The 20,387-nt window shown below is 46.5% G+C and overlaps 1 non-coding gene across 1 annotated transcript; it reads right to left on the bottom strand.

Moving 5' to 3' along the window:
• Positions 1-19,877: 19,877 nt before the first annotated feature.
• On the bottom strand, positions 19,878-19,984 carry LOC114903321. Its single transcript, XR_003795707.1, has one exon. It is a non-coding gene; the product is annotated as a U6 spliceosomal RNA (small nuclear RNA).
• Positions 19,985-20,387: the final 403 nt, after the last annotated feature.

Here is a 20,387-nt window from a genome sequence, read left to right as displayed (position 1 = left end):
CGTGGTTTCCAGTCCTGATAATATTAGCATTGTGAATGAAGCTTCGCTGTCTTTGAAAAGGAGAGTGCGAAACAACAAAGAAGAGAGATGCTTAGTTGAAAAGGATGTGAGGAGAATGAGTGCTATTAGGTGAAGGGGGCCCCTGCTGTGTGTGTGAGGAACACAGATGTAGCGTGCACTTTGATCCCATTTACAGCCCCGGCAATGCTCCAGAATCTTCCCATTTCTCTGCCAGTATACCCTGTGAATTCTTTGCACCTTTTCCTTAAAGAGGTAGAGTCTATTTTCCCATCCTTTGAAGTTGGGCTGTCCTTGACCATATTTAATGAGGTTTAAACGATGTTGTGCAACTTCTAACCCTGCTCTTTGAGAGGGCTGCACACTTCCACTTGCTCTCTCTTTTTTTTTTTTTTGCAACTTTTTAATTGGAGTATAGTTGCTTTACAATGTTGTGCTAGTTGCTGCTGTGCAGCAAAGTGAATCAGCCATACGTATACATCTCTCCCCTCCTTTTTTGGATTTCCTTCCCATTTAGTTCATCACAGAGTGTTGAGTAGAGTCCCCTGTGCTCTACCGCAGGTTCTCATGAGTTATCTATTTTATACATAGTACTGTGTATATGTCAATCCCAATCTCCCAATGTCCACCTGTTCTCTTGATGTGAGCCAAGCCACAACAAAAATACCACCCAACCAACCTTCAGAATCGTGAGCAAATGAATGATTGTTGTTTCAATCCACTGCATTTTGGGGTCATTCATTATGAGGCAAAGTCTAACTGATTCACCATGTTACTTGATGGACCCATTCAACAATATTCTCAACGGTGGATTTCCCAGCCATATACAGGCCCAAAGGACTCAAGACTCAACGAGTTATTCTATCACCCCACTGTAAACGCTTGACTTTCCAGTCCTGGAGGGTTTAAATTCATTTCTTCTTATGTTTAAAACAGAGCAGAAGAAGTCTAACTTAGTTTGTCGACTCAATGATAGATCTGGGAAAAATTTCTCCTGGGTCCCATTTTTAAACAGCAACACCACTTTGACTTCTCTTGATAAGAAAATTCCCCATAAATGATCGTCGTTTTTGTCTACATCAGTGATTTCCAGTCTTGAATGAGCAGAAGTATAACCTGAATACTCTTGGGCTCCATTCTCAGCGATGTGATTCAGTAAGTCTGGGGAGGGGCTCAAGAGTCTATATTGGGGCTTCCCTGGTGGCGCAGTGGTTGAGAGTCCGCCTGCCGATGCAGGGGACACGGGTTCGCGCCCCTGTCTGGGAAGATCCCACATGCCGCGGAGCGGCTGGGCCCGTGAGCCATGGCCGCTGAGCCTGCGCGTCCGGAGCCTGTGCTCCGCAACGGGAGAGGCCACAACAGTGAGAGGCCCGCGTACCGCAAAAACAAAAACAAAAACAAAATCAAAACAAAAAAAGAGAGTCTATATTGACAATAAGGACCCAGGATGTTTATGAGGCAGGTACTTCACTGATCACACTTTGGAAATATTGGCCTAAACATTGAAGGTTGAATCTGAAATAGTCTATGTCTCCTCTCTGGCCTTGCTCTGTGATTTGCCCGTAACTACAGGTGACTGGAAACAGTTTCTGGAACGGGCCAACTGGTAAACAACTATCAGGGTACTGAGAATGCCCATCTCCCATACTTATGCCACGTAGATGCCAGATCCCTGTTTTCTATGACATTTTTCTTCTAAGTGAGGTATATTGAGGGAATTCATAGAATGAGGGCTTTGTTTTGTAGGCATCTTCTTTAACTTTCATTAATCATTGAAATTCTTATTCCTACCTACCAAGGAGGCTTGAAAAGTTCCGTACATAGCAAGCAGGGGGCAAAATTAATTGGTGTCTAGATTTCTTTAAGTCTGTCTCCCTTTTTCTAAGGGTGCTTCCTGAAAGTGTGGTTTGGATGAGAAGCTTCAAAATGTGTATAGAAGAGAGAGAAATACAGGGGTTAAGGGAGAAAATGAGGTGGAGGGAGAGAGAGAGGGGGAGAGAGAGATGGTTATGCTAGGTAAAAAAAAAAAGATAGGAGAGGGTTTGTAAGGTTTGTAAAACTATGAAAAGGTAATAGTTTCTTTCAAATTTTCAAGTTTCAGGAAAATTCGTGCAGGGTAAGGAGAGGGAATGAGCTGTTTCAGTCTAGTTTCTTACTTGCAGGATTCCTCATGAGTTTGAAAGTGAATTACAACTTGAGGAAGTGACCCTGTCCTTTGTCTGAGTTGGTGTCATTTTCTATGCTTCATGCCTGACCAATTTCACTGGACGACTCGATAGTCCCTGAAAGAAATAGCCATAGCAGAAGGAGAAGAGAGTTGGGAATCTTTAGAAGAGCGTCTCATTTTCCTCATGCCCAAGCAGGGCTATTTTAAATTCACCTTTTCACTCATTTCCCCACTTCACTAGAATATAGAACTTCTTTTCCTTCCATTGATGACTTTTTAAGGTTTAATGGTCTCTGTTGTTTGAATGAAAAACACAAAAACAAGGAGTACATCTCATGGGGGAAATACCCTGATTTTTCTCTGTGGTAGAGGGATCAAAATGTGTGGGTGAAAACAGGGAGGAACAACAGAGCCACTCATCTGAGTCCTGGGTTCTCCTGCAACGTCAAATCACATTCGGACTGTTTCTAAGGTAGTCTGCTTTCAGAGCAACTGGTGGCCTTCTTAATCCAAACATCCATTCAATTTAGTGAAAGAAATATCAATCCATCTGGTTGTTTGATTGGGTTGGCCTGTCCATTTGACTGAAACCATGGTGTTTCAACCTGAGAAGTGGTGAGTTTGGGGGTTAGTAGGGAGCTCCAAATCAGAATCTACCAGGGAAATTGCTTTTGTTCTTTAAAGTACACATGTTCAGGGATTCCCTGGTGGCGCAGTGGTTAAGACTCCACCTGCCAATGCAGGGGGCACGGGTTCGAGCCCTGGTCCGGGAAGATCCCACATGCCGTGGAGCAACTAAGCCCGCGAGCCACAACTACCGAGCCTGCGCTCTAGATCCCGCGAGCCACAACTACTGAAGCCCACGCGCCTACAGCCCGTGCTCCGCAACAAGAGAAGCCACCGCAACGAGAAGCCCACGCACTGCAACGAAGACCCAACACAGCCAAAAATAAATAAATAAAATATATCAATTTATAAAAAAAAATAAATAAAATACACATGTTCAGGCTCCTTCCCTCAGTTTTGGATATGCCTTTGGGGTCCTCAAAAGTCACCGAGGTCATCCTGACAGGCCTCCCGACCCTCGTTGAGATCCTTTGAGTTAAGTAGCCCTGTTTTGGCAATTTGAAAGGGTTAAGATAGTTTCCTGCTCCAGGGGTTTTAATAAAAAAAGAGTGAACCGACGGTTGATTTTCTAAAAGATAAAACATGAATAATATTGCACGTATCCTAAATGGCTGGAAAGATAGTTTCTTTTGGGGGGCCTAGGGTGCTTGTGACTGAGCTCGTGTTTTAGGAAGGCATCGACACTGACAGCACAAACGCGAACCTTTGGTTCAACGGCATCCTCCCCTTCTGCCCTGAACTTGGACTGAAGCTGCTTTCAGGCTGGCTCTGACCGTGAGGGGCTTTTCTCTTCTGAATGTTTGTTTTACGATCTAAAAACCAGCCTCACCCGCAGAACAGTAAGTCCCCTGTACGACAAGGCTGTGTGCCATCCGGGGATTTACGAATGGCTAAGCTGCATTAGGAACAGAGATTTATGATCAACTTCCCAGTCAATTAAAATTCCAGATATGACTAAGGCAGTATTCAATTAAGGTTAATTGGAGCTTCTGAAAACTGCTTTTTCAAAGGGAAACCATGATGGGATTGTGATTCCTAGTGGGTTTCGATCAGTTTTAAATAACTTTCCGTGTGCCTTTCTTTTCTTGGCAAGACGCCTCTTCGCCCTGCTGCCCCGCTCCTGCTATTATCATTCGATTTAGATGTTGATTTCTCTGTCATAAGTTATCAAGGTGACTTATCTGGTTTTGGCTTTGTCTTTTTCTTAAAAACAAAAAACCCCAGAAAAACAAAACAAAACCCCCAAGGCTCTCAGCAGACCAGAACCCTTCACAAAATCGCAACCTGCCCTGTGGCGGAACCCACCTTGGTCCGACATGAAAGAAATATAGTCATTTGGAAGATTGTGACAACATTTCAGAAGCAATTCTCCAAACTGGAAAAATAACCCATTTCTTTTTCTTTGTCATTAAGGTGGATGAACAGGTTCTCAAACATTGTCAAAGATGGGGGGAAATGAAGCCAGGGCGGGGTGGTGTGTGGAAAACAGGTGCGGGCCAGAATTACGATGCAAGTCAGGCTTTCCATTCTACCCGAAATTTTATTTTCTTGTCGTCAAGGGCTATTGTGACAGTTCTTAGCACAGTTGATTGAGCTGGGAAAACACATGGGACGGGGCCTTAGTCACCGAATGCAGAGCATGTATTCTGTAGCTCGTAGAGCCGTGTGGAGCAAAGGCGTGGATAGCATTTTCAGCAGTTTGTTTTCTCAGAGTTTCCAACCTATTGTTCATCACCAGAGATTAATAGCACCGAGCTAAAAAGACATTTTCTTTCTGAAAAGAAGAAGTGGAAATGTGTGAGTGGGGGGAGACGTCGCAACCGCTCAGATGTTCCGTTGTTCATGGGTTCTTCCAACTAGCAGAGCTGTGCATTTGCCGCGGCAGCTAGGAGCCCGTCAGATGCTGCCTCCTTCTTGAATTGGCAACTCTTTCCAAGTTTCACACACCAGTGCCTCCCCCTGGACAGGTGCTCGCCGGGGCACACATACTGGGGACAATTTTGTCCGGAGCGTGACTTTGGAAATGGCCTTGCTTAGGAGGGCAGAGGAAGGAGTTAGGTGAGGCCAGTAGTAAAGGCTGTTGATTTGTGTAATTCCCCTCTTTGAGCATTTCAGCCGATGGTCAAACAATGCCGTGGACAGGCTGTGACCGGTGGCAATGAACAGGTCTGTGTAGTGTCACCTGTTTTAAATGAGCTTCTTCCCAATGCCTCTTTTATTTGTATGTGAGGATAGTATTCAGATTGCTCCTGCCCCCTCGTAGGAAGGACCCACATTGGCACTGTTTTCTAGGGATGGTCTCGGCACAGTGTTCCAACGCACTGCTTTTCTCTACAGACGACGCATGGCCTAGGAAGGAAGGTCCCTATTTACAACCTTATCTTTGCCAATTTCCTCTTCCCTTTCTTTTTCTTTTTTTTTTAATAGCGTTATTGGAGTATACTTGTTTTACAGTGTTGTGTTAGTTTCTGCTTTATAACAAAGTGAATCAGCTATATGTGTACATATATCCCCATATCCCCTCCGTCTTGCGTCTCCCTCCCACCCTCCCTATCCCATCCCTCTAGGTGGTCGCAAAGCATCGAGCTGATCTCCCTGTGCTATGCGTCCCACTAGCTATCTAATTTACATTTGGTAGTGTATATGTGTCCATGCCACTCTCTCACTTCGCCCCAGCTTATGCTTCTCCCTCTCCGTGTCCTCAAGTCCATTCTCTATGCCTGCGTCTTTATTCCTGTCCTGCCCCTGGGTTCATCAGACCTTTTTCTGTTTTGTTTTTTTTAGACTCCATATATATGTGTTAGCATACGGTATTTGTTTTTCTCTTTCTGACTTACTTCACTCTCTATGACAGTCTCTAGGTCCATCCACGTCTCTACAAATGACCCAGTTTCGTTTATTTTTATGGCTGAGTAATACTCCATTGTATATATGTGCCACATCTTCTTTATCCATTCATCTGTCCATGGACACTTAGGTTGCTTCCGTGTCCTGGCTATTGTAAATAGTGCTGCAATGAACATTGGGGTGCGTGTGTCTTTTTGAATTATGGTTTTCTCAGGGTATATGCCCAGTAGTGGGATTGCTGGGTCGTATGGTAGTTCTGTTTTTAGTTTTTTAAGGAACCTCCATAGTGGCTGTACCAATTCACATTCCCACCAGCAGTGCGAGAGTGTTCCCTTTTGTCCACACCCTCTCCAGCATTTATTGCTTGTAGATTTTTTGATGATTGGCCATTCTGACCGGTGTGAGATGATATCTCATTGTAGTTTTGATTTGCATTTCTCTAATAATTAGTGATGTTGAGTATCCTTTCATGTGTTTGTTGGCAGTCTGTATATCTTCTTTGGAGAAATGTCTATTTAGGTCTTCTGCCCATTTTTGTATTTGTTCGTTTTTTTTTTGATATTGAGCTGCATGAGCTGCTTGTATATTTTGGAGGTTAATCCTTTGTCAGTTGCTTCATTTGCAAATATTTTCTCCCATTCTGAGGGCTGTCTTTTGGTCTTGTTTATGGTTTCCTTTACCGTGCAAAAGCTTTGAAGTTTCATTAGGTCTCATTTGTTTATATTTGTTTTTATTTCCATTTCTCTAGGAGGTGGGTCAAAAAGGATCTTGCTGTGATTTATGTCATAGAGTGTTCTGCCTATGTTTTCCTCTAAGAGTTTCATAGTTTCTGGCCTTACATTTCGGTCTTTAACCCATTTTGAGTTTATTTTTGTGTGTGCTGTGAGGAAGTGTTCTAATTTCATTCTTTTACATGTAGCTGTCCAGTTTTCCCAGCACCACTTATTGAAGAGGCTATCTTTTCTCCATTGTATACTCTTGCCTCCTTTATCAAAGATAAGGTGACCATATGTGTGAGGGTTTATCTCTGGGCTTTCTGTCCTGTTCCATTTGTCTTCCCTTTCTTTTTAAAGGCAGACTGGAAAAGGAGAGACTGGAAAAACGAGAGGTTCTAAAATGGTAGAGAGGTTTAGGGGAAAAAGTTTCTGTAATCAGAAATCTGGGGTGTAATTATATAATCGCCAGAAGAAAGAAACATGAAACAAGTCTCCGGAGTAAGATTACTAATGAATTCTCTCTGTTCCTTATGAAAAAGAGCCACATTTGTAAAATTAAAAGTCAATGCCTCTTTGATGAGAGGATTTGCAGGCTCCGCTGTCCTTTTTTCAAATATCGTGTGCTTGGAAAGAGAGCGAGGAATGGAAACCTCTGGTCCAGGGCGCTGGAGCAGAGCCAGCAGCTGCCTGCTTGCCCCCATCTCGGGGCTGTGGGAGCCTTTTTCAGAAAGAACTTGATCGGTGCTACGTACATGGATGTTTTGAGGAATGTGGCCTTGTCTGGACAACTTCAGAATCCCCAGTCAATTCAGGGGAGAAAAACACTTTTTTAATTGAGTTTTATTTTTATTTATTAAAAACATTTTTTTTTTATTGAAGTAGAGTTGATTTACAATGCTGTGCCAATGTCTGCTGTACAGCAAAGTGACTCAGTTATCCACATAGAGACATTCGTTTCTTAAAAATTTCCTTTTCCATTATGGTTTATCACACTATATTGAATATAGTTCCCCGTGCTATACATTAGGACCTTGTTGTTTACCTATTCTAAATGTAATAGTTTGCATCTACCAACCCCAAACTTCCCCTCCTTCCCCTTGGCAACCACGTGTCTGCTCTCTATGTCTGTGAGTCTGTTTCTGTTTCATAGATAGGTTCATTTGTGTCATATTTTAGATTCCACATATAAGTGACATCATATGGTATTTGTCTTTCTCTTTCTGACATACTTTACTCAGTAAGATAATCCCTAGGTCCATCCATGTTGCTGCAAATGGCGGTGTTTCATCCTTTTTCATGGCCGAGTAGTATTCCATTGTATATATATGTACCACGTCTTCTTTATCCATTCCTCTGTTGATGGACACTTAGGTTGTTTCCACATCTTGGCTATTGTGAACAGTGTTGCTATGAACATAGGGGTGCATGTATCTTTTTGAATTATAGTTTTGTCCGGGTATATTCCCAGGAGTGGGATTGCTGGATCATATGGTAGCTCTATTTTTAGTTTTCTGAGAACCTCCATACTGTTCTCTATAGTGGCTGCACCAACTTATACTCCCACCAACAGTGTAGGAGGGTTCCCTCAGAGGAGAAAAACATTTGAGCTATACTAGTCTTCTGGCACGGTGTAGCCCAAACGAGTGGGTGACTGGAGTTTTCAGTCACCCACTTTGGGGGCCACACTGACTTTGTGGGTATTGTGAGTATGTGTTCCAGCTGACACGAAGTGCAGGGTCACCAGCCACCAAGTGTCACAGTGCAAGAGGCCGTTGTCCATGTGGTGGGAGGGTCTCCACTGAAAAACACTTAGAATTTGAGAGGAGGCCATGAAACAGCTACTTCATAGACGTGGCAAGTTACCTGAAATTTATCCTTTCTAGCTCTTCTTTTGGGTCACATGATAAATGCCCTCAGTTAGCAGTCACCTTAGCCAACCAGAAGGAGGGCATGGGCGTGTTGGGGGGTTGGGGGCAGTTTGCCGCAGCCAGCGTCTACAGCCAGAGAGAGCCAGCTGTTCAGTTTTCTGGAAATTTGTGAGTTGGCTGTTAAACACAGGTGTCATTTATAAGAATTAAATTATATAAACATATTTCAATAAATTATTATTAGAAACAAAGGTAATACTCAGTACTCACCCTTTCCTAATTATTTTACTACATTTAATGATGGTCTGTGCCTCGAGGCTCTTTGCACCTGTTGTATCTGTGTGGTGGAGATGCTGGGTAACCATGTGCTGGTGTCCATCTCTTTCAAGCTAGCCCGCCTCCCCCCCACCCCCCCGCCCCCGTTCAGTGACGTCATGTAGGTTGCTCAAAATGAGCCACGGTGGCAGGATTTACACCACTGACAATGGCAAATCTGACAAATCAGGGTTTTTTCTGTTTTAGAGAGTGGATTGATGAACAATTACTGGTACAGCACTCTGTGTGTGTGTGTGTGTGTGTGTGTGTGTGTGAGAGAGAGAGAGAGAGAGAGAGAGAGAGAGAGGGAGTGAGAGAGGGAGTTGGGGGCAGTGGTGGCACCAGTACTTGTGTGCTGGGTAAGCAAAATGTTCATTTTTAAGTTGGGGGAGTGTGTTAGTCAGCTCTTGCTGCTGTAACAAGAATACCATAGGCAGAGCGGCTTAAACAACCAACTTATTTCTCATAGTTCTGGAGAAGTTCTGGGAAGTCCAAGATCACAGTACCAGCATGGTTGCGTTCTGGTGAGGACCGTCTTCCTGGTTTCCTCACGTGGCAGGGGAGAGAATGAGAGAGAGAGAGAGAGAGAGAGAGAGAAAGAGAGAGGGAGAGGGAAAGAGAGGGAGATGGAGGGAGAGGGAAAGAGAGAGGGAGAGAGAGAGGGAAAGAGAGAGAGAGAGGGAGAGGGAGGGAGAAAGAGAGGGAGAGGGAGGGAGGGAGAGGGAAAGAGAGAGGGAGAGGGAGGGAGGGAGAGCACACCTTTTAGTGTCTCTTCTTATAAGGGCACTGATGCCATCACAAGGGCTCCACTTTCCTGACCTAATTCAAAGACCCCATCTCTAAATACCATCACACTGGGGACTTGGGTTTCAATGTATAAATTTTGGGAGGACACAAACATTCAACCCATAACAGCAGGCAGGCAGGCTAAGATAGGCTTCCTGGAAGGAGAAGGAAAGCTATCCAGGAATAGTAGGCTTCCTGGAGAGAAATGGGAGGATCCAGGATGACCCCCCAGATTTTGCAGTTCTGTCTGGGGCAGGTGGGGTAGGAGGGGGCCTCCCAGACCTCTCCTCTGCTTTCTGCCTGCCCCCCCCACCAAGCCCTCTGCCCCTCCCCAGGTCAGCATCGGCCAGTGGTCTTTGCCCATACACAACTTTACTACTAGGGGAAACTTCTGATGGACCCTGGATCTGTGGTTCAGGTTATGTTACAGACTGAATGTTTATGTCCTTCCCAACCCCCAAATTCATACGTTGAAGCCCTAAAGCCCGATGTGCTGGCGTTGGGAGGTGGGACCTTTGGGAGATTAGGTTTAAATGAGGTCATGAGGGTGGAGCCCCATGATGGGATTAGTGCCCTTAGAAGAAGTGGAAGAGGCAGGAGAGCTCCTTCCATGAGGCTGTACCGAGGAAAGAGTGTGAGCTCACAGGGAAGAGCTGGCATCTCAAGCCGGGAAGCCAGCTCTCGCCTGACACTGAATCTGCCAGCACGTTGATCTTGGATTTGCCAGACTCCAGAACTAGGAGAAAGAAATGTCTGTCATTTAAGCCACCCAGTCTGTGGTCTTTTGTTATAGTAGCCTGAGCTAAGACAGATTATAAGCTTAATTTAGTACAAATAGGTTGGGGTGATTTTGAGGTCATTCGTCCACACACAATGAAGGGAGCGTGTGAGGATTCTGGGGTGCTTTGCACACCCACTCGAGTTTCAGGAGGATAATGAGAAAGGTGCTGTGCCGGGAACCAGGAGGCCTGGGCTTTAAAGGCAGGCGTTGCACTTCTAGCTGCGGAATGAATTTCGGGCAGCAAGCAAACAGCCTCTGTTCATTCCTATATTAAAAGGCATATGCTCGGGCTTCCCTGGTGGCGCAGTGGTTGAGAGTCCGCCTGCCGATGCAGGGGACACGGGTTCGTGCCCCGGTCCGGGAAGATCCCACATGCCGCGGAGCGGCTGGGCCCGTGAGCCATGGCCGCTGAGCCTGCGCGTCCGGAGCCTGTGCTCCACGACGGGAGAGGCCACAACAGTGAGAGGTCCGCGTACCGCAAAAAATTTATAAACCTGTGCAAACGGAAGGTGTGAGTAGCCCAGGGGCAATTTTTAAATTCACAGGCCCTGTGCTAAAGGCGATTTTCTTTTTTGGAGCCCACTTACCTCTTTCTCCTCATAGCCTTCCTTCTCTTTCCGTAATATTTAATTTTCCTGCTTTAACTCTCTTCTTTATTTTGACCTTCTCTCCTCCTTTCTTCCTCACTCTGTTTTTCTCTCCAAGCTTCTTCCCCTCTCTCTCATTTCTCTAAGAATATAATAGGATGACACCCCTCACCCTGGGAGTGGGGTGTGGAAATTGCTAGGGGATCTCCTCTGGGGACAGGCAGGCCGATGCTTGTAGCAGGGGCACAGTCGAGGCTTAGAATCCTAGTTTTCCTTGAAGGAAGGATGGCAATTAACCTTGGCAGTGGAGCAGAACTCGCTTGAATTTGTACTTGTAAATCTGCACCTCTCCTTAAGCAAATATGACGGGAAGAATCCAGATTTTCATCAGAAGTAAATTAAAAATGGAGTCTTCACCTTACGAAAGAATTCGCAGGGAGATTTCCTTAGCGAGCGGCTCTTCCTCCCTTGTATTTAAGGCACGTTTTGATTCAGAGAAATTCATCACCGACAGGGCTTTTTCTAGCAGGAGACGCCCTGAAAACGTGAGGCACAAATGGCTTAAGCGACAGCCCAGCTCACAGCTTCACTAAGTTTACCAGCCGGCATTGATCCTTACTTCTTTTAAGCCCAGGTGAGCCTGTTGTGTTACTTCTGCCCATTGGGGCTTAAGACACTACCCGTTTATTTGGACTCGTGGCTCTGTTCTCTCTTCCCTTAGGCAGGGATTTTGGTTTCTGTGATGCGTGAGAAAGTAGGTCTCTAATGAAATGCTTCATACCACGGATAAATGCTCTGCCATCCGAACGGCACCCAAAGGATGTTTACCAAAGAGACAGTCCAGACGGAGAGCGAGAGGCACAGCCAGACTAGGACGCTTTCCAGGAACTGTCCAGAATGTCACTGCAGTGTGGACGTCAGATCTCTGAGCTGCAGGAGCTCTGGCCTGGCGGCAAATTCATGCAAAACGTCCCAAAGGTAATAGTGATGCTGGTGGATGCACCACCTCCTTTGGTGCAGAGTTTGCCAGAGGTTAGCTGGGGGCGAGTGGAGCCGTTGAAGCTGTTTTTCCAACTTTGCGTTCATCTCTGGTACATCCCGCTACCCTCTGATGATCTGGAATGCTGGGATCCAGGGAGGAGATGCACATTGAAGTGAGTGATGGAGCCGGGTATGTCCTTTCTACAGAGACCATGATTCCCCTTGAAGATGTTCTCCGTTCATTGCAGTTACCTTCCCCTCACTTGTATTAGTCTGTATTAGTCTCCCACCGCTGCTCTAACAAATGACCGCAAACCAGGCAGCTTAAAACCACAGAAATGTATTCTCTCACCATTCTGGAGGCCAGAAGTGTGCACTCAGTTTCACTGGATTGAGGTCAAGGTATCTGCAGGGCCTCGTTCCCTCCAGAGGCTCTGAGTGGGCATCTGTTAACTTGCCTCTAGCTTCTGACGTCTGCTCAAAGCAGCCACGCCGCCTGCTTTCTCTGCCTGTGTCAGATCTCTCCCTGCCTGTCTCTTATGAGGATGGCATTAAGGGCCTGCTGAGATAACCCGGGATAATCTCCCACCTCAAGACCCTTAACTTAATCACATCTGCAAAGTTTTTGCCCAGTAAGGTGACATTTACAAGTTCTAGGAATGAGGTCCTGACATCTTTGGGGCCGTTCTTCAGCTTACTACACCGCCTCTCAATTCTTCAGCAGTTCTGTGCTTCAGTGTTAGCAGAGCACCGATCATCTTGAGTGGCACTGGACAGCTCTTCCTGCCCACTAAGGACTCTCTGGCCTCGTAGCACACAGGCACGTGCGTGTGTGTGCGTGCATGTGTGTGTGATTGTGTGATAAAATGCCCTGGCAAGGAGGGGCATTTTACCACAGACATTGCTTCCAATTGCCTTTGTGGGATGCTAATAATAAAACTGGGTTAGTTTTATTTTGGGCGGACCCCTCTCTCCCCACCGCTGCCACCTTGGTACATCCCTGCTCTGGCAGCTTCTCAGCCAAGGAACCAGCTCCTACCTTATGGATCACGCTAGGCTCAGAGGGGTGAGAAGATCTGCCCACAGAGCTGAGACCAGCACTCATGGCTCCTCGCTCACAGCTCAGGGCCAAGTCCTTGCCCCTTATGTCCCTCCTCGAGCCCCATGACTGGCTTCCACTTACTGAGCTCTGAAGGCTGCAGAGGTCCAGCTTGACCCTCATGCTCCTCTTCTGAGCTGTCATCTTCTGCTCTTTCTTGGGGGCTTTTCTCCTTCCCGATCTAAGTCTGGTTGCAGAGTGGGAGGTTCTTTCTCTACTTTCCTGTTTCCTGGGGCAGGTGGAACATCTGGTCCAAGGGCCTCCAGGCTGCTCACCAGGAGAAAAGAAAGCCACAGAGATGGAGCAAAGATTCCAGGCATCTTATACCATTCTTACGGCCATGAGTCATGATCCATAGTTCCGTGTTCCTCCTCTTAAATCGTGTGGGAAGTCCCTCTGGGATGTTCTTGGATGTCCTTCTCACTGTGCCTGGCCAGTTTTAGCTACCCAGGTCTGATTAGGCTGGAGGCTGCCTAAACTGCTCAGACAGATGGGGCTGGCAGATCCTTCGAGCCTTCCTTCCTAATCTTTCTAGATGTGGGACTCAGGCTGGCCCTCGGCTTCCTGGGATGGCTCTGGGGAACTTCTGTGCACAGTTGCTTTGCACAGGCTGTGTGTTCCTCTCGTGAGCCCCCGAAATCATATGCACAGAGGCACGTAGAGGCCACTGTCCCTTGCCCTTTGGATTATACCCCAAGCCCCAAAGTAGTCGCTGACAAGCGGGGGTAAAATGCTGACTCACTTTTCCTAGGCCAGAGACGGCCCCTGTGGCCTTTGACACCGAAGGAGGCCAGGTGGCCGTCATGACCCATTTGCCCTTCTGTGTGCTCCCCTAGCTATCCTGGGCCGTTCCTAGGGTGGGGACAGATCTCAGCAGGGACACCCCCAGGCTGCCTTCACTCTAAGATGTGCACACATCCAAAAAGAAACTGCCCACATTTACTGCCCCTGACCCCCATGAAAGCCCCAAGCTGTAGCCCCTGAGGCCCCATGAATATTTTAAACTTTGATTCATCCATCTGGACACTCCTCTTTGGAGAGCATGGGATGGAGCACGCGCTACCTTGCAGCCCATCTTTCTGTATAGATTTCCAGGTACCTCTCCCCCTCCCGCCCTCCCTCCAGTGGTGACCTTGCGGGCTCTAGTCCAGATAACTCTTGCTTTCCTTTCTCCTCGGGAGAAGTGTGACATGTGCTAAATTGGCTCTTAAAACTCCTTTAAGATTTTATGGGGAGTCTAGAAAAATGGTGGTAGAGATGAACTTACAGCAAAGCAGAAATGGAGACACAGGCATAGAGAATAATCTTATGGTTACCAAGGGGGAAGGGGGGGTGGGAGGAATTGGGAGATTGAGGTTGACATAGACACGCTGCTATGTATAAAAGAGATAACTAATGAGAACCTACTGTTTAGCGCGGGGAACCCAACTCAGTGCTCTGTGTTGACCTAAATTGGAAGGAAATCCAAAGAAGAGTGGAGATATGTATACGTATGGCCGATTCACTTCACTGTACAGCAGGAACTAACACAACATTGTAAAGCAGTTATACTCCAATAAAAAGTTAAAAAAGAAAAAAGATTTTCTCGTTTAGCCTTCCAGGAAGACCCTGGACCCTGGAAGGCCTCTCTCTCCTGCTTTCTCCGCTCTCTTGTCTTTGCCAGCTGTTCCTCGTGGGCCAGTCCTTAAGGCTGATTTGATGTTGGTTGAATGCCAGCATCTTTTTCCGCTACTTTAAGCCCACGGTCCACCCTCTGACACAGCCCGGCCCCCCTGGGAGAGCCCGTCTTGCTTGACGGGAGCCTGCATCCTTTAGGTCTTCTCCCTCCTTCCAGCTCCTGGGACTTTTCTCTTCACACCAAGCTCCTGGGCTCCCCAGACGGGCCTCTGGTTCACAGCTCTGCATGGAGCTCAGTGGAAGGATCCAGATGGCCCCAGCTCAGGTTATTGTGGCTCGGGGCCCCCTCTTGTGTTACTTTCCCCTCCATTTTCTTCTCTCTCTGCTCCCCCACCCCTTCCCCCTGCCCTCAACGGAGCAGTCTTTTCCAGTCGCATCTTTAAAAAAGAAAATACTTCAAAATACGGAGACAATAAAAGACATAAAAACCTGCCGAGGGATGAGGAGGTTATTTCCACACATGCGTTTTCTGACAATTTTGGCCAAGCTGCTTCCCAGACATCTGCACTAAATATTCCCCAACACGTGTGTGTGCTTAATGAAGTCTTGGAGTAAATAACACAGAATTGCCATCACCAGGCGGCTTGGGACTAGACAGGCCCTCTACCTGGGTTTACTTCTTGGGACTCCAGGGTGAAGGAGGCCCTGGGACCTGGGCTCCGGGGCTGCACAGGGATAGATTTGCTTTTGCTCAGAAGCGCTGGGGAGGCAGCCCGGCCTCAAGCCTTCGAAAGAGACAACACTAGCTTTTTCATAGCAGCACAGCCCTGTATATCAACTTGCTCTTAATTTAGCCACTGTGCTATCATTCTTCTGCTCCACAGATGAGAAAAACGAGGCAGGGAATAGTCAAAGTTTATCTCCTAAGTACCTCTGTCCCCTCGTCTTCAAGTTGAAGAGGATGGACTAAAGTTTCTCCTTATTCTCCAGTGGTCTGATTCTATGAAACCCACTCCTTCCAAACGTATACACTCTTACTCATGAGTGCGGCTGCCTCTCTAATTTCCGAGGGATGTGAAGGGTTTTCTAGCAATCTGCAGGCTGAACCGAATGCGTCTTTGTGCTTTCCATCACGGTCTAAAAGAAAATCTTTGGAATTGTAGTAGAAAAAAAAAAAAAAAAAAACCATCTGAAAATGTCTCAGAAAAAGAAAAGCGCCTTCACGGTAGCCTCTGTAGCACAAAAGGAAAAAGAGCTTGACGTTTTCCCAGGAGTGGATGAGTAGGTGCAGCAATTGTAAGGGTTAATGGCAAGGTCTCCCAAGAGCTCTGGGATAAGGATGGGATCATTACTGAACTTCTCAATGAGCTTTTTAAGGGATGACGCACTGGCTGGAACCTAGGATGTCATTATATTTCTCGGGTGAGGAAAAAAAGGGCTGTTTTAATGCATCTCCTGTTCTACTCCCCTCTTCAGTAGCCTGTGGACCTACGTATGTACGTATGTATGTATCTCTCTCTGTCAAATCCATATATGTACGTATATATCCATCCATCCATCGGTCTGTCCATCTATCCATCCATCTGCCTTTCTTTCCCTTGATCTCACCTGCCTGCTCTGACTCTGCCTCTTCTCATTTTTGTCTCGTCAGGCTGAAATTACTTGCCTTCCCAGTAAGGATGAATAACGAAGCAGTGTTTTCCCACCCGCAGTATGTCAGTCTTTCTCCTGAGTGGACTGTTCATATAGGTTTCATTGAATTAAAATTCCAAGTCTGCCCTGAAAGTTGAAGCATACATCTTCAATGCTTCCTAAGGGTTTTCCGAAATTCCACTACAGCTGATCATAGCTGCTGATGGTGGGGCGCCTCTACTCTGAATGGTCCCCGAGACCTTTTAGTATGATCATCAAGGAGGTGTCCCCGGGTCCCTGTTGGCAGTAAGGGTCGACATCTTCCCATTCAAATTCTCTTTGTCTCCTGAGGTGTGGATGGAATTTGGAGGCTGCAGAATCCCATGGAGGATGTGTTAATGCCGTCTCTTCCTTAAGGAGCTTGAGGTCTTGGAAAGAAGACACGCATTTCCTGAGAACAAACAGAGTCATGAAGTCTACAAATAGAATTTTTAACGAGCAGATCATCTCTTCCAGGTCCCCGGCCCTGCTGATTTGAGTTGCTGGAATGTAGTGACCATAGCTGGCATCGATTGAGAGCGTAGACATTGTTACAAGTGTTGTACAGGCATGAACACACTTAATTCCCACAGTAACCCAATGGGGCAGATACTATTAATAGCCTTATTTTACAGGAAGGGGGTTAATGAGGTAACCGATATCTTTTGGATGGTGAGGCACACATTCTGTTCGGGGATTAAAGAGACAAGGGAATCCAAAAAGTGAATTTCTGTCCTACCCACATTTAAAATTCCCTACTGGCAGGCAAAAATAATTTAAAAATAATTTTAAAAATAGGGCAATAAGGATAAATAGGGCAGGGAAAAAATAGAGCAACTGTGGCTAGATTCCTGGTCTGCTGGGGTGGACGTGAGTAGGGATACAGGACATCATCTCGAGATCATCCTCGGCCCCTGGTCGGCTGTTGAGAACATCTGTAAGACAGGTGGGTCGCTTCAGCTCTGTGTCACGGCCATTCTGAGCCCCACGGGGATGATGATGCCTTTTCTCCATCTCTAGTCACGCTCTTCCCGCTGGGGGGGCAGACTCACCGGACGCAGTAGAATCTGGGTTTCCATCTATGCCTGATTTGTGCTGCCCTTTACTACGCAATTTCTTGGCTCCTGAGGGGTGGAGAGGGCAGAAGGAAAAGGGAGCTCTAAGGACCAGCTGCCCACGCCTCTGATCTGTTTACCTCTGCGTCTGTTGGCAGGTGCAGGGTTGAGGAGGGTGAGGGGACCGAACCCAAGTCGCTCCTTCCGCAAGGCTGGTGGGATCTCCGTCACATTCCATCAACACTGTAGGCGGCAAGTTGCCATCCTTCTGGACAGGACCATGACTGCCTATGTTTTCCAAAAGGCTAAACTTGGCTTCTGTTTTTAAGCCTTTAAACCAGAGCGTGGAGAAAGCAGGTCCCTCCAGTGCAGGATGTTGACAGCTTATCTAAGCTTAGAGGCCATGAAGGGTGTGATTTTGCATATGTCCCTTCCTGATGCCAGTTGGCACCGCAGAACTCAGCACAAGCCCTGAGCATTTTCGTGCTCCTCCCTCGCTGTGCATGCGCGCGTGCACACACACACACACACACTCACACCCTGTGCGTTCCAGACAGGCTGCTTCAAGCAGGTGACTAAGAAGAGACAACAAAAGCATTGTACCAGTTGCTTTGAAAATGGCTCCTTTCAAAATGCCCTTGAGATCTGGGTGCAACTCTCTGTCTGGAATCTATGGGGAAATGCCGTGTACCCAGCACAGTGTTCCGAGGCACAACAGTTCCTGTGTCGCCCAACTGTGCCCTCTGCCAAGCCTGTTTACTGTAAGAGCTTTCACTGCCAGAGCCTCTCACGCTTCTCAAATTCAGGACATAGCCACTAGATGGCGCTAAAGGCCTGTGAAACTTGTTTTTGGTAGGCCCTTAAATCTGTAATTCCGCCCTTAGCTGAAGAATCCTTGTAGAAGAGAGAGACCTTGATCACAAATCCCACACGCAATAACAGGTTCATAATGCATCCTAGTGACTACACGTTGTATTTCTTTTTCTTCCTGAGAAATAAAATTTCTCTTTCAATGGAGAAGGATGTTCCTTAACATCTAACATGTGCTAATGTTAAATCTCTTTCCTAGGAAGCCTGCAAACTAAGCCTTTAATGTGCACTGACCAAGACATCTGGGCAACGTCTGCGGCGGGATGCCGACTGATAGCTTGAGGGACTGAGAACATAAGACACAGTCTTGGCAGCCTGGATAGAGAGGGTTATTTTTCCCCTAAAAAATGAATATTTGACTTGTCAAAAACGTTCTCTCACTGATCCACTGAGACAGAATCTTCAGGTTAGAGAGGCAAGTTTACGGAAAATCTCCTTCATCTTGGAAGGGAAGTTAAGGGAAAAGAAGAGACTAATTTCTTCCGTTTAAAAAGTATTTACGTATTTGAGAGTGAGTTTAAGAGTATAATGGTGGTGGGACAGAATTACATTTCGTTTTTTTCCCTGACTCTTCCATCCCATGACCTTCCACATCACCTGGGTAAGAGGAATGACAGAACATTAAAAAAATGCCAAATGAGAGAATCAACAGCAGAATCTATATGAAAACAGAGCGCAATACATTCACCAACATCTCAATTTATTCTTAATATCGGTCCTTTTGTTAGCAGGGCCACGCGGCGAAAAGGGCTGGGATTCCGATTATGACGCACCTTTTGGTAGCTTATTGGTTAAGTCTTTACGTGTTGATTGTCATGTGCACAGTGTGAGATTAGGTAAAAACCAAAACCAAAACTGAAAAACCCACACACTTAAAACCAAATTGCATTGCAATTCCTTTGAACTCTCTACCTGTCATAGAGTCCCAGTTAAGTCTCCAAATTGCTTTCTGGGGTCTGCGCTAGAAGGGCAGGCACCTTGCGTCTCTCTTTCCTTCTTGCGTGCCCAGCACCTGGCCTCACGTCTGGCACATGTGTGGGGTCTCAATCTACTTGCTCCGGGAAAGAAGGGCATGAAGGACTGGCTGTGGGCCCAGCATGGAGAGAACATGTTAATTTCTATATTTTGTACGTGTCCCATTCTGAAATCTGCCTATTTCAGACTGACCCCTCCAGAGGCACAGACTTACCTAGAGACCTTGCAAGCTTATGGTTGGAAAACGTAGGATCAAAACCACCACACTGGGACTTCCCTGGTGGCGCAGTGGTTAAGAATCTGCCTGCCAATGCAGGGGACACGGGTTCGAGCCCCGGTCCCGGAAGATCCCACATGCCGCAGAGCGACTAAGCCCGTGCGCCACAACTACTGAGCCTGCACTCTAGAGCCCGCGATCCACAACTACTGAGCCCACAAGCCACAAGTACTGAAGCCCGTGCGCCTAGAGCCCGTGCTCTGCAACAAGAGAAGCCACCGCAATGAGAAGCCCACGCACTGCAATAAAGAGTAGCCCCTGTTCGCTGCAACTGGAGAAAGCCCACGTGCAGCAACGAAGACCCAATGCAGCCAAAAATAAATAAATGGATAAATTATTAAAAAAATAAACCCCACTGCACCTCCATGACAAAAATGGGGACAATCTGCTCCTTTCAGAGAAATCAAACCAAGATTCTCACAGTTGAATGTGGCACAGTTATTATTATTATTTTTATTGGAGTATAGTTGATTTACAATGTTGTGTTAGTTTCAGGTGTACAGCAGAGTGACTCAGTTTTATATGTATGTACACATTCTTTTTCAGATTCTTTTCCATTGCGGTTTATTACAGGGTACTGAGTACAGTTCCCTGTGCTCTACAGTAGGACCTTGTTGTTTAAAAATACGGAACGCTCCACGAATTTGCATGTCATCCTTGTGCAGGGACCATGCGAATCTTGTCTGTATCGTTTCCGTTTTAGTATACGTGCTGCCGAAGTGCGCACTGGCACGATTGTTTGTAACAGCTTTGCTTGTTTTTATTGCTGTGCATCACAAATAAGAGGCGTTTACTCTGTCAGCGTTTTTCTTCTCCAGAGTTGGATGATGTCTTCCTGGCTTCCACCATGCTAAATAGCCATCTCACACTTAGCGCCGGCCTGTGTGGCCATTTGTAAAAAGGGATGTCCACGGACAATGAGACACATGTTCATTTAGACCCTGAGAGAGACAAAACAGGAACTCTTAATGAGCTGAGAGAAGTGTTTCTTCTCCCGTTGACATGCTATTTTTGTCAAACTTCATTTTCAGAAATAGAACAATATAGGAAGGAGATGCATGTGTTCTAGGTTTGGAGTTACTCTTCGTTACTTCAGAAGACTTCTCCCCTCCCTCCCCTCCCCTCCCTCC

The sequence above is a fragment of the Monodon monoceros genome, unplaced genomic scaffold, assembly GCF_005190385.1.
Source record: "Monodon monoceros isolate NGI ecotype Baffin Bay Population unplaced genomic scaffold, NGI_Narwhal_1 Super_Scaffold_20, whole genome shotgun sequence".
Taxonomy (NCBI): Eukaryota; Metazoa; Chordata; class Mammalia; order Artiodactyla; family Monodontidae; genus Monodon; species Monodon monoceros.
This window is presented reverse-complemented; position numbering and strand designations above follow the sequence as displayed.